Consider the following 14,118-nt stretch of genomic DNA (forward strand, 5'->3'; position numbering starts at 1 on the left):
GAACAAAAACGTTCACAAAGAAGCCACCATACACTTGTTTTTCCGGCCACAAAGCGTGCGATACCAGCCTTTCAGCAGATTGGCCAAGCAGGATAAAGGACTCAATATAAAATAGACGCTTATACAGCCCCGCCGCAACGTGCTGTATAGAGTATCGCATTTCACGTATCGCTCACCTCACACAGATCTTGGCTCGTGGACAGAAACTCTTTTACCAATTCCGAATATAAAGCTGTTTCCAGGGCTTCTGCTTCGCCAGAACCATATAATCGGTGACGAAAGTTTACGATGAAGAAGAGCAACGGTGGATCATATACTCTCCGATTTCGAAAGAGTTGGAATGGTAACCGGACCCCCTAGGATGGACTAAGGGTGTGAAGATGAGTGGCGCTGATAAGATCAGTTCTCGAGGACCAACTTTGGGTGAACCAGCGAACCAGGCAAGCTGGCTAGAAACAGTGTTTTTCCGATTCCACTGGCGAAGTCTGGACCCAGGCCTTAATTCGCAGGAAAAGTACACCACAGCCTGTGGCCACTGTGGCAAAGAAGAAACCATTCGACGTATTTTTTGTGACTGCCGAGAGTATAGTAGACAACGACTATGCATTCGCAAGGAGCTCAGAAACTTAGATAATCAACCTCTGTGGGAGGAAATAAATCTACGATATCGACAAGATGCAACTTCACAGAAGAAGGCCCTGTAAGCGCTACTGCACTTTTTGCGATCGACCGGCCTTTCTGAACGGTTGTAGCCAAAACGCCCTTCCTGTGTGTGTTATTTTCTCATGAGTGCACGTGCGTTTTTTTCCTCTCTCTCTATGTACCCTCTCTTTCTTGTCCCTATTTCCCCACCCCCCAGTGCTGGGTAGCAAACCAGATGGCAATATCTGGTTAACCTCCCGGCCTTCCTTTCTCTCTCTCTCTCTGAGCCATGGCCAGATAAGATGCTTAGCACAGTAACACTATGCTACAGGCAACAACAACGCTACTGCCTTTGTCCAGAACGGAATGATGTGTGGCAATGTGAAATGACAAGTAGTATTGACAAAAGCTCCGATTTTCATATCAGAAAGGGCTGATCACCGACAAGCGCATGATTTGAGAGAGCGTTGTCGATCAAGTAATCGACAAGCCCACCAATCGAGAGTTATTGGAAAACGGCGCGTGCAAATACGCATGCATGTGTGGAAGGTGCACGTTTGGGTACAACGAGACAACGACGAAGCCGAAAAGTACAGAAGGGACATGGACGAGCATGTAATCCTTGCGCGGGGGCCATGCTAATCTTCTCTGTATCGTTCTAATTTTAGTATATGTACTTTGGAAGTTTCACGGCCGATCCCCAATGGTGGGTTGCGCCAGGACCCTGAGGAACAACCAACCAACCAACATGGACGAGCGCTGTCTTTCGTGAATGAAACGTTTTATTTGAGCACAAGAACGTAAAAGCAATAAAAATAAACGTACCAACATTGCACAAAAAGTGTTAAAATGCAATAGAAAAAGTTACATCGCACGTCACCTATAACCGCGCACGTGCTGAGAAGATAGGCTACCACTTTATTCGTAAGAGACTTCAATGCCGCACTTACGCATGCGTCATCCGATCGTTTATTGTGTAATCGTTCTACCACATCTCGGGCTATCCGAGAACTATATGTGCTACGACAAAATTTCTGTGTCGGCAAAAACGGTCTCTTCTGTACTCGTCCATCTTCGTAATTCTCGCATTGTGACCTAAACATGATGTTTCTATGCCACATTATTCTACGCGCTCCGGTGTATAGGGTTTCTTGAATTGAACACCACTACAGAAATATGTGAGATTGAGAAGCTTCACTTCTCTGGCGTACATTTCGTAACGTTCCTCCTCTACTCCTATCCCCCAGACCGTCAGAATATGTGGAAGGAGCTGTATTCTAAAACGGCACATCATTTAGATGACACGATAGAGTCCGAATATTTTTTGGAGAAAATCGAGGCCAGCTGGCACAGAAGATGTAACGGAAGTGTCTCGGACAAGTCTTAATCTTGATGACGATGATAAAAACAGAATCGCTAAATGGCTTTTCTGTGCAGCAATCATAGCAGACCTTGAGCGCAAATGACTGTTATCGGATTTACCGCATGCCCCGCCGCGGTGGTCTAGTGGCTACGGTAGTCGGCTCCTGACCCGCAGGTCACGGGATCGAATCCTGGCTGCGGCGGCTGCATTTCCGATGGAGGCGGAAATGTTGTAGGCCCGTGTCCTCAGATTTGGGTGCACGTTAAAGAACCCCAGGTGGTCAAAATTTTCGGAGCCCTCCACTACGGCGTCGCTCATAATCATATGGTGGTTTTGGGGCGTTAAACCCCACATATGAATCAATCAATCAATCAATCAATCAATCAATCAATCAATCAATCAATCGGATTTACCACATCTAAAGCGGTTGCGAAAGGCCACGTCAAACTCGATGTGCATTTGCGACTATAAGTACAGCTCCAACCACGTAATAAACTAGTTACTGAGGACCCATAGGGTGAAGGTGACCCCTTGAGCTCTTTCTCACTCTCTAAACTTTTCGCTCAGTCTGCCACCATCCTATATGCGAAGAAGAAAAGGTACTAGCACTACTATAACCAAAAAGAAGGGCACTAAATTGAGTATGTGAACGTGACCGACTGGTATCAACTGATATGATCTTTCGCATATCACAGCCCTATCAAACGAATGAATGATTCCGTGTGCACACCATTAGCAGACCTGCCATTGGGCAAAAGTATCTCTTTTGTCTTACGTAAAATAGTAGCACGAAGAGGCCAACGGTGCCGATGGTTCAGGAACATTGTCGTATAACTGTCACGTACTGCACTGTATAAATATTACCGGCAGTTCTTGAATAAGTGAAGTCGCGATTCCTCAAAAAAGCCGGATTTCGAAGCTGCACATGCGCAATAAATTCTTGAGCCGGACACGAGACCGTATCGTGGGTGCGCTTTGAATTTACAATGCTTCTTCGCTCAACAAATACGAATGGCCCACTCGGTGCAACAATTCTCGATTTCGATATGGGTCCATTAATTTCTGTGTTGCGAGCTACCAGTGTGGCGTGCGCATATGCATCACGATTTCTTGCACGTGTGATTCGGTACAACAGGGCTAGGACACTTTCGAAAGTGTGATAGTGCTAAAACAAAAGAAGGAAATGTCTACGTGGGGGGTGGTGGTGCAACTGGAAGAGAAGAATAATGGAGGGGAAGTTTAAAAATCGAAAACCGTTTTGAATTTGGGCCAAGGAGGCAGACGAGAAAGCTTCCTCTTACTTCGAGAGTCTGGTCGGTCTACACCTGAGGCTAGTTTTAGTACGCATATTGGCAGCACGGTGACGCACGTGAGACCGATTCAACCATGCCTGAAGTTCAAGGTGAAATGGAAAAAAGAAACTAGGTATAAAGAAAGAGAAAGACGTGGAAGTGTTGAACAACGAGCCTCGATGAGAACGAACAGCATCAAAGGTTAAGAGAGAGACTGGCAGAATCGGTAATTCTCGGATTCCGGAGCTGCTGGAGGCATTTGGCACCGCGGGTGAATATCATCTGGCCACTTGTCTGCTTCCAGTAGACGGTACAGCTTCTGGCCGTGGCTGCTGTAACGTACAGACGTCTGCCTTTTTTTGTTTCTTCTTGCTGTCGTCTCCTTTACATTTTGGTAGCTGTGAAACCAGCATAGATACAGAAGAGACTTCACTAGAAGATCATGTGGCAGGAAACGCCCCAGCCTAGAGAAGTTCGAACGCGTTCTACAAGTGAGTCACGAACGGGTGGATACTTGGTCAGCCATGCACGGTAACACGTGAACAGTTTTCGAGTGTCTGATGGGACGCTCCGAATTCTTTTCCAGCAGTAGCTTACGCCCAAGACAGATTTGGGACGAGGTAACACGTACCCATTGAAAAGAACGCGTCTCATGCATTTTTTCATTAGGGGAGGGGGAGGGGGGCTTTGAGGAGACATCAAACCATTGATCACGCCTTCTGGTGAAGAGAAAGAAAAAAAAAACGATTTATTGGTTTTGACTTTGTGATTGCTCTATCGGCCGGTACTCAATATTGCGCAGTCACTATGACTGCAGAGGTGTATTAGAGATGCGTTAGTTCGTAGCTGTCATGACCAAACGCTACGACGTATTCATTCCAGCTTCCTTCTTAAACACACACACACAACACACGCACACACACACACACACACACACACACACACACACACACACACACACACACACACACACACACACACACACACACACACACACACACACACACACACACACACACACACACACACGCGCGCGCGCACGAGGTTTATTTATGATTAGGTTGTAGAGTTATTCTGCATAAATATGACCTGCTCAAGTTTTTTAACGTGTGCCTAAAACAAGCGGACATTATTTAAAATTACGTCGATCTAGATTTGGCCATTGCAGTGAGGAATCAATCCAGTTACTCAGATTTCGGCAACAGAGAGACGAATCAACAGCAATGATTCATCGAACAACATTTGGAAGTTCGAGTACGTATCCCTGAATATAATCCTGCGGGAAAAAAATTTTGGAGAGCTTCACTTACACCGATTTATCTGAATGGTTGAGGCTTTTCTTCTGATAATCAGCAGCATTGACGATCCATATGCTACTTTCACTAATACTGCATATTCTTTGCTTGGATGTTCAAGGTACTTTCAGATTTTCCTCCGGGTAATTGGGAGAGTTTACATACTTGAAAGTACTCGTATGCAGGTTTTAATGGTATGATAAGGAAGTTTGATGACTTTTTCGGTATATTATGAGTGTTTGTAAATTTATTCCATAAACATGCCTTGCTTGAATGAGTCTTAGCAGTATGCAGTGTGTCTTTTACACATTTCTACACGTGTGTTGAATATGTGCGTATTCCCTTTGCATCTACAGCAGCCTTAAAGATTTATTTTAGATATTCTGCATAAATTTCCTTCATACGTAAATTATGTGCATTCTTTCTAAGAATGTCTTGATTTATGTAGGTCTCTTCAATGATTTCAGAAGGTCTTGAGGTACCATATTATTATGCAAAATATTTATAAATTATTTTCAGATAAGTGGTATTATAAATTTTTCTTCTGTAAATTGCACACACTGCATATTTTCTTGTGAAATGCACAGAAGCTGCAGGTTTTTTAGGGGCGAAGCTTCTTAAAACGGCACCCATTCGTCCCTCGCCGTAGTACGTAACATGTCTTACGCTTTGACCTGCAAGGTGGGGCCGGTGGGAGACTTTTCCTGTGCGTTGTTCAACAAAAAGAAGAAAAAAATTCACAGCGTGCGCGTTAACTAAAAGCCGAATTCTCTTGTCTCTCATTCTCCATTAGCAGTCATCGGCATGTACATTGAGCACTATCTGACACAGAGGGTTGCTACGTTATACTTGCTGGGCGTAACCTTCTTCGATTAGAAAGGTTTAGCGAGCCTTGGGCCGCAGTGCCATGAATACGGTGAACTAGTTAGTATATACCATGAACTCGAGGTGGTTAAAGGTGGGAAGTAGACACGAAGGGCAAGCCGTAAGAAAGTGTGCATTTGTTACCTCTCATTTAGTCTTTGGAATGTCCGCTAGATGACGGTGCTTCTATATGCGGAATATATGAGGAAAAGATGCGAGATGGTGGTACTTGGAGTGTTGACTAGATAGACGAACGGACACACAGACAGAGGCATGGACGGATGCACGAACAGCAGCACAGATGGATGGACGTATGGACGGACGCAGGGGCGAATGCATGAACGAACGCAGGGACGGACGCACGGATGGACGTGCGGACGCACGAACAGATGCACGCACGGATGGGCGGACGGACGCATGGATGGTCACACAGACGGACGCATGAATGGATGGAAGCAAGAACGAATGGATGGACGGATGCTTGGATATGCTGCCATTTTTTCTTATTCGAAGTATTCGTTATTTTCTCCGCGGAATTCAGCATAACAGAATATGTCCTATTTATATGGATTATGTTTGTCAATATACTCTTGATACATCTTTGCATACTTTCTGTGAACAATAAGCTGCATTGGATATTTCGGTTTGATAACTGGGGTGCTTACAAAATTCGTCCAAGCAATCAACAATTTTCCAAATTATCCTAAAGATGTGCGCCATACTCAGATTAGTAGAATCTTCCCTGCAGATAGTAAGTATTATCGCGCAGCTCCTGTGGATAATCAGCTAGCATTTGCAGAATCGTTTTTAATATTCAGCAGCATTGTACACTTCCTCTGGATTTTCTGGTACTCTTATGTTTCCTCCGAGGATTCAGCCTGTTCGCAGATATTGCACGAATATTCAGCCTATTTACAATTTTTCCCGATATCCTGCAATGGCGCTAATTTCACTTACGTATTCAGCCCCTCCGCACATTTTTTCTGTATATTGTACAACATAAGAGAATTATTTTTCATATTCAGGCATGTTGTGAACATCCCCTCCCGAACATACAGCTTCAGTATTTCCCCATGACAATCATACAAGCTTGTTTCGGAGAAGCCCCACTGATTCAATATTCCTTCATCAACTTTGAAGCTTCAGAGATTTAATAAAAAAGCAGGCTCGAATTCCGTCAACATTTTGCCCTGAATTCATAGACTAAAATGAATGAGCTTTTATGAGTGAAATACACGATATACAATATTTGCGTTCACTAGTTCTGTGGCCCTCAGGATAAACTTTCACTAAAGCAATTTCATAAGAGAACTTCCTCGGATTTCGCCCCTCACGAAATGAATTCGCAGTTGCCTGTCAATCTAACCCGTAACCGTGTGCGCAGCAGGGAAATATCGTAGTTGCTAAACCACCACAGTGGATCATGCAAAATATTGCTATGAAAATGTTTGAATCCCGATCCTTTTGGTCGTGTGCTTGAACGTGTGGCCATTTCACAGATTATTGCAGTAAATAGTGACGTATAATCACTGCTAGTAAGACGAAAATACAGTGAATAGACGGTGGGTGGAGTGACAGTGGTATCAACTTTGTGGTTGGCCGACAAATTGTAGCTGAATATAACTGTTCAGAAATGCGAAATCTAGTAAACGTTATTGGGCTCCCGAAGATGGAGTAGACTATATAGCTTTTTTTTTTTAGACAAGATGTGGATGGTCTTGAACTCAATTTTTTGGTATAGCTTATGTGAATTACTGTTTTCCTCTGATTTTGTTATGCTCTTCGCGTAGCAAGATCTGCCTTGCAGAGTACATTTGTATTGCAAAGAATGTGTTAGTACAATGCCGTCAAATCATCGTGGACAGAATGAGCTGGCCAAACTTTTATCAGTGGCTATAACACACCAGTGTAAAGCCTAAAAAAGGCCTTTATGGCATGATCCGCTTGCATTCGTTTAATCCTTTTTAGCACCTCCTGCCGTTGACCTGCACTGCGCATGGTTTTTTACATTGGAAAATTGCATCACAAACATCTCTGTACAGCTTTTTGAGTGTCACTGAAAACAGGAATTCGTTAGAATATCTGAAAAACGAAAATCGGATACCCAAAATCACCTTCCTTAGATATCCGCCCACAGCGCCTTTAATGTGTTATGTACCAATTACATTGCAGGTGAAGTCTTAATCAGCCTCAGTTGGCACACTGTACGCATGAAAGGATCACTCATATTACGAACGAAAAAAAAGAAGAATCTGTTTATTATTTGCCCTATAAATAGATGTGGTTGTACCAAACCATTATTCTTTACTCGCATGAACAGATTAAGTGACTACATTGTTCCCAAGTAGAGGCCCACACGAACACAGTGAAGACTTGATGAAATTTCTGTATAGTAGCCCGTGAGCAATGCAACACGTGCATCACGTACCACACTTTCAAGAAGAACAGATTACAAACTGTAGCTCTTGGGTTAATTGATAGATAATTACCCTGTAACTACTTGCGTTCAACTGAATTTCTCTTGTCCGATTACCGCGATTATTCGTGGGGCGAGCATATAACGTGAAGCCAGGCGAAACTGGCAGGCGTTTCAGTACTATCTTTTCAGTACACATGAATGCTATGAGCGACGCCGACGCTTGGGGTATGGTCGCCACCTGTACGTCTGTTAAGGTATTGACGAAATTGCACTTCTATTGTGAAGCTACCGACTGAGACAGACGCTACGAACGACGCGTTGAGAGAAATAATCATCGATGCCCATGGTGATGATGAATTACTGCAATTTACCAAGAGCGGCTGCATTTTCAATGAAGGCGAAAATGCTGTAAGCCCTTATGTTAAAATTAGGTTGCACGCTAAAGAACCCCAGGTTAAAGAGCCCCAGGTTACCGGAGCCCTCTAATGCGGCGTCTCTCATAATCATATGTTGGTTTTAAACCCCACATGTCAATCATCAAATTAAATCCTCACGTTACCAAGAACGCTGTGAGGGGACAGTGGTAGATATAAACGATGTATTTTTTTAACGTCTGCAACGCCTGTGGCCGTGGCACACTGTGTTCCCGACTTCTCTTGAAGTGGACCCGGAAGTAATATGTACGACTCCCGCTGACGCAACTTTTTCTTTCTCTCCTGATCGTGCGTTTTTTTTCAGCGTCATTTCCGTGATGGAAATACGTCACTGAAGTCTTTGTGGAACCAAGGAGGATTAAGAAAAACTGCAATTTTTTTTAAACCTCCTCAGGCGGACCTCAGTATAAAACACTTTCGTGTTAAAATATTTGCTCAATACATAGTAATGTCTGAAGTTTAGCGTCCAAAAAATACGATTTGATTCTGATAGACGCCTGAGTGGAGGACTCCGGAAATTTCGACCACCTGGGGTTCTTTAACGTGCACCTGAATCTAAGCACACGGGGCTCAAACATTTTCGCCGCCATCGAAAATGCAGCCGCGTCAGCCGGGACTCGACCCCGCGACCTTCGTGGTAGCAGTTGAGTGCCATAACCACTAGACGATTATGGCGGGGCAGTGCGTAATGCATTCACGCACCACCTTGACATTGTTCATGGCATGAGAGACTATGGCAAGCTCATTGAGCTTTAACTTTGTCGAAGATCTACGCCGAACTTGTGGTACGACATGACTTCGGAAATATTGAGATTGTGCATAGGGCAGAGATGTAGTTAAATAAATTCGGCGCACATGCATCAGCACCGGTGGCTCGCGTAAGGCTTGTAGTCAGTTAATAGACCAAGGGTAATTCAACTTAAAAAAATAGGAGTCTGCCAAGGAAGAGAAGCAATGAATTGACATTCCGCACGACGCGCTATTAGAAGGCCGCAAAGCTCATCGTGTGTACGCCCTAATCTAAATTCCGTTCAAGTGCGACGGTTTTCTGGCCATTCAGTTTGCACACCACCGTTCGGTCTCAAGGAAATCCTCATTCTAGCGAAGCCCTCAGATCTCATCTTCCCGCCGTCACTGTAGCTCCCTGGCGAGCTGACAAAAAAAAAAAAAAAGACTGAAGCGTGGCAGATGCGGTGCCACGACACGTGGAAAAAAGTCAACAGACTAAAATACGAGACCTAATTGGATCGTTTATGTTTGATTTTGCAACCCTATAATCACCGACAAACTTGTGCTATGATCTCAGCCAGATTTCAATTGCACCAGTAGGCAGGTTCGCACATCCCGCCTTAGTCACAAGTACAGTTGTCATGCTTGTGCGTTTTTGTAGAAAATAATATTCAAACGCAATGCAGTTCCTGGAATATCAGTGCCGCAGGATCTCGAAAGCTCAAGAAAGGTGCTAACCCTTTGTTCTCGCCTTCTCGCTCACCTACTGGATAACAGCAACGTTAACCTCCTCAACGGCCTGCTTAGCCTCCTGATTAACATAGTTATGGGCTTTCCTGTTTGTCTGGTTGTCCTCCAGATTAGGCTTCTGGTTAGCCTCAAAGAGGTTTACTAAACCTCCTTAGTTAGTCTCCTGGTTCGCCTGATCAGCCTCTCGATCAGGCTTCTCGTTAACATCCTGGTTAGCCCCCAGCTAAGCCACCTGGTTGGCCTGGTTAGCACCCTGACTGACGTGACTATACCCAAGCTCTTATTCCTGGGATATTTTTCTGAGCTATATAGACTGGAGCCCGAAACCACCGCTTCTGTGGTGCGAAGAAATTTTGTAGTACTTCCGCTCCCAGAACGGCCGAAATCAACACCCCCCGCCAAGGGCCTGGATAGGGCTGAAGAAATAGATCTACGCCGACTTCGAAGACGTTGTTATGTCCAGACACATGCAAATAATTCGAACCCATGCAGTCACTTGCAGGTGAAAGCATTGTGAGAAAACGCCTTATGTCTAGCACATGGTATGGGCCTGCCAGCTGAACACAGCCGTACCTGCTCTCTCCAACCCTTCTCTGCAGAACTTAGTGGCTGCGCTGCTTTACTGCTCTGATTTCGAGGACCAACAGACCGTCGTTCCGCGGGCACTGCACCCGCATTCTCCGTAACGTCCTTGACAGATGTCACTGAGTCCGTAGCACGCCCTCTTCCCCACGGAGTCTCTTACGCGCTCATTTCTTTACCAGGTGTTTTCACCACCACAGCCTCTTGAGTCCTGACAAGGCTACTGGTTAACCTCCTGGTATGCCTTCCTACTAACCACGTAGTTATCATGATGCTTCATCTCTCGTTTTGCCTACGGCTAAATCCACCTTTTAGCCTCCTGGTTATCCCTCTGTCTAACCTCTTGGTTAGCCTTCTCATTACCATGATCACTCTCAGCCTCCTGTTGAGCCTACCCACCTGGTTAACTTTCATATCACGCTGCTGTTTAACCTCTTGGTTAGCCTCATAATTTGCCTGTTTATCCCCTTGATTAGGCTCCCCCGGATAGGTCCTCGAGGAGCTTAGTAAGCACGGCACCTTATTGGCTAAGCGACAGTGGTTAGTTACGTTTGATACATCATAACTCGCCCTAACACATATGAAAAAAATGAAGACCTGCTCGGCAAGAAAGAGACGACACTGGTTTTCAACGCTCCTAGCAGTTGCTCATTACGAAGTGCCAAAACAAAACGGCAAGAAACAAAAGTCATCAAAATTCGCTATGAGTGCGAGAACTAATCTCTTCTTTTCATTACACTGCCAATGGTGAGGAAATCCTCATTCCATAAGGGAGCCTGGTCCGCTTTCTCTAAAAATAGTGCAAGGCTATACGCCTTCCTGTCTGGCGGCGACATTCGAAAAGCAAAAAAAAAAAAAGCTTAATGCCTCACGTATGCGACGGTATGACACTCTGGAATAAAGGAAAGACTTACAGCTTACGTCTTCATTTTTGTTTTTGTTTTCAATCGTTCGCATGTACGAGTATTTTGTTCGATTTTGCAATCCAAGTTCCACCGTTACACCTCAGGCCGTTCGCATGCTTGAATGTGAGAAACTAGATATAACACCCCCCTCCCCCCCAATCCTCCCCCTCCCACAAAAGAGAGAAAGAGGTAAGCCAGCCACTCGTGCTCAGTTCCCAAACCGCGTAATTGCAATGCTACGTTACAATATCGCAGAAATTCTTATACTGACCGTCATTCGCGTCTTACGCAGAAGCCACCCCCGCCCCTCCTTCCGAGTGATAACATTCGCAATAAAAAGTTAAAAAAAATGCGGCAAAGCATAAAGGGAACCAAACAAGGCACAATAAAGCAAGGACCTGCAATACGAATGTAGAATTGAGAGCCAAGCTGCATTTCCTTTCGTCATCTTGACTTTCTAATGTGCGCTCGCCTTCTGTTTCCTTTGTTTAAATTTTGGTCACATTCCGCGCCGACGTTACGATTATTGCTACACCAACGGACAGCTCCGGTTCTATCTCGCCCGTCAGTGTTCTTCGTTGGAAAAAGAGCGAGGATTTGGTTCCGAGTCGGTAGCGAAAAGGAGTGACGTCGGCGATTGAGTTGTGTCGCAATTTCATCCGGCGAGGTATGCGACAACGCCTCAAGAAGGCGAAGGAGGGGGTCGAGAGGGAGGACAGAACCCTCCAGCGCTTGAATTCTCGGCACATCCTCTTCCTTCGGGCCTCTATCGCTGCTCTCAGAGACGTGCATGACCGAGAAATGAATAAAAGGACTCGCTGCGCAGCCCGAGGGGTTGTCGTACGTCGCTAGAATTTTTGAAGCGCTTAGTTAGACGTGGTCGCTTAACGAAAACCAACAGACAATGAAGCCGAAGAAGACTGACCCCCGTATTCTAGAACCTCCCTTTCACTCGACGCTTCGCCTTCACTTGAGATAGCCGATGGGAGCGCCATCTCTAAGTACGGCAAGTCACTGCATATAAGCGATAGTCTACTGCAATTCTTGAGTAGCGCAGTGCCATTTTAAGCCGAGTGGTGGCGCAGTGCTCAACTCTGTCAAGTGAAGGGTGAAAGTCGAGTCGAGGAGCGTTTGTGAATACGGGGCTGAGTGTATTGTAAGGGGGGGGGGAGGAACAGGAGGGAAAGGAAAGGCAGGGAAGTTAACCAGTCTGGAGCGACCGGTATGCTACCCTACACTGGGGATAGGGATGAGGGAGTTTGAAAGATGGAAAAAAAAATGAAAGAAAGGAAAGCTCGCACACGCGTTGGGTTCACAAATGCTGGTGACTTGGAACATGTTGACTGTTGACGCACACTAATGGGCGCCAGTTCAGAAAGACGCGGTTTTAGTCCACTGGAGTTGCACTGAATGATGAATGCTTCCTTGACTTCTGGTGATAGCCACATTTCTACTCGAGCGATTCTTGAATTTGTGTTGTAGACGTGGAGGAAGTAAAGTTCACGAAAAGACAGCTTGGCGCTGGCAGGCTGACCGAACTCACGACATTTGGATCCGGATGTCGCTGGTTTGCATCTGCGTTGCATTCTCAAACAGAGGTTCCGAAGTTGTCTTTGCCCTACGGTGTCAACGGACACTAGAATATTAAAGCGGTATCTTCGCACTGCCGTCGTAAAGGAACACCCTCGAACCAGCAAGCGCAGCAACGAAGTAACCTTCCTGAAACGTCGAAACCGTGGCTTGAATATGGTATTCCCTCTTTTCCCGTTGGGCCCTGTTCCTGTAGACCTTCGGACCTATGCAATGATGAACATTTGTTGGGTTTCGGTTGTCAAAACTGCGTAACGATTAGGGGGCGTGTTGTACCGGAGGACTGCGGGAAAATTCAGTCTGGTGTTCTTGCCGGAGGGCTGCGAAAATTCAGACCACCCGGTATTTCTTAAATGTGAATTGACATAGCCCGGGAATCGGAGTTTGAGCTTAGCAGCGCCACGCTTCCCCTTGCTCCGCAACCGCGCCAGTATTTCGAAGTTATCGGAACTCTGCAGTGTTAGCTGTAAAAAGCAATAGTGAAGTGACGCATATGCACTAATTTAAATAAGCGCTGGGCCCTCCAACAACCGATCGCAATCACCGGAAGATTGATTGGAGATGTAAGGCGTAGCTCAGCAGCGCATCTTCAAGTACGCTGCTTTTGTTTAAATACGTTTCCCGAGATCCGCTCCACCGCCATGAGAACCACTGGCATACGGCAAACCTACGCCGAGTGTGCTCGTGATTGTGTGTGCCTTCTTATCTCTCTGCAACCACTTTTGTCCCCTTCATCCCTTCCCCAGTGCAGGGTAGCAAACCGGATGTGCGTCTCGTTAACCTACCCGCCTTTCCTTGCATCTTTATCTCTCTCTCTCTTCACCGGCCTCTCCCGTCATCGACTTACAGCTCTTTTTCGTTTGCGAAGCTTTTCGTCACCTTTGATTCCATTGCAAATACGAGTCAGACGGCCACGTGCGAATGCCCACGCACAGCCAAAACAATGCAATAAGATCGCCAGCAGAGGGGCCGGATGCTACAGAGCTAACAAGCAAATGTTCTTCACAAGAAAGACCCCCGGCCCCCTCCCCGAAAAAAAATAAAAAAGCGGCATGACTTTCGCGGAGAAGTTCAGAATAATCCGGGATTTACTAAATTTTATCGTTCAAATTATTTTCAATTTTAATAAAAAAAAAGGTCCCTCAAGTATGGGAGGGAGTTGAAAAAATCTTATTAGTCATACAGTACAGCGAAAATGTTCCAAACTACGAACGAAAGCACATAGTTATATATTTAGTTATTTTTTATCATCG

At 45.4% G+C, this 14,118-nt stretch overlaps 1 non-coding gene across 1 annotated transcript; it reads right to left on the bottom strand.

Annotated features, from left to right (window-relative positions):
• Positions 1-1,227: 1,227 nt before the first annotated feature.
• Positions 1,228-1,330, bottom strand: LOC119165959 (U6 spliceosomal RNA). Its single transcript, XR_005109099.2, has one exon. It is a non-coding gene; the product is annotated as a U6 spliceosomal RNA (small nuclear RNA).
• Positions 1,331-14,118: the final 12,788 nt, after the last annotated feature.

The sequence above is a fragment of the Rhipicephalus microplus genome, chromosome 9 (genome assembly GCF_043290135.1).
Source record: "Rhipicephalus microplus isolate Deutch F79 chromosome 9, USDA_Rmic, whole genome shotgun sequence".
Classification (NCBI taxonomy): Eukaryota; Metazoa; Arthropoda; class Arachnida; order Ixodida; family Ixodidae; genus Rhipicephalus; species Rhipicephalus microplus.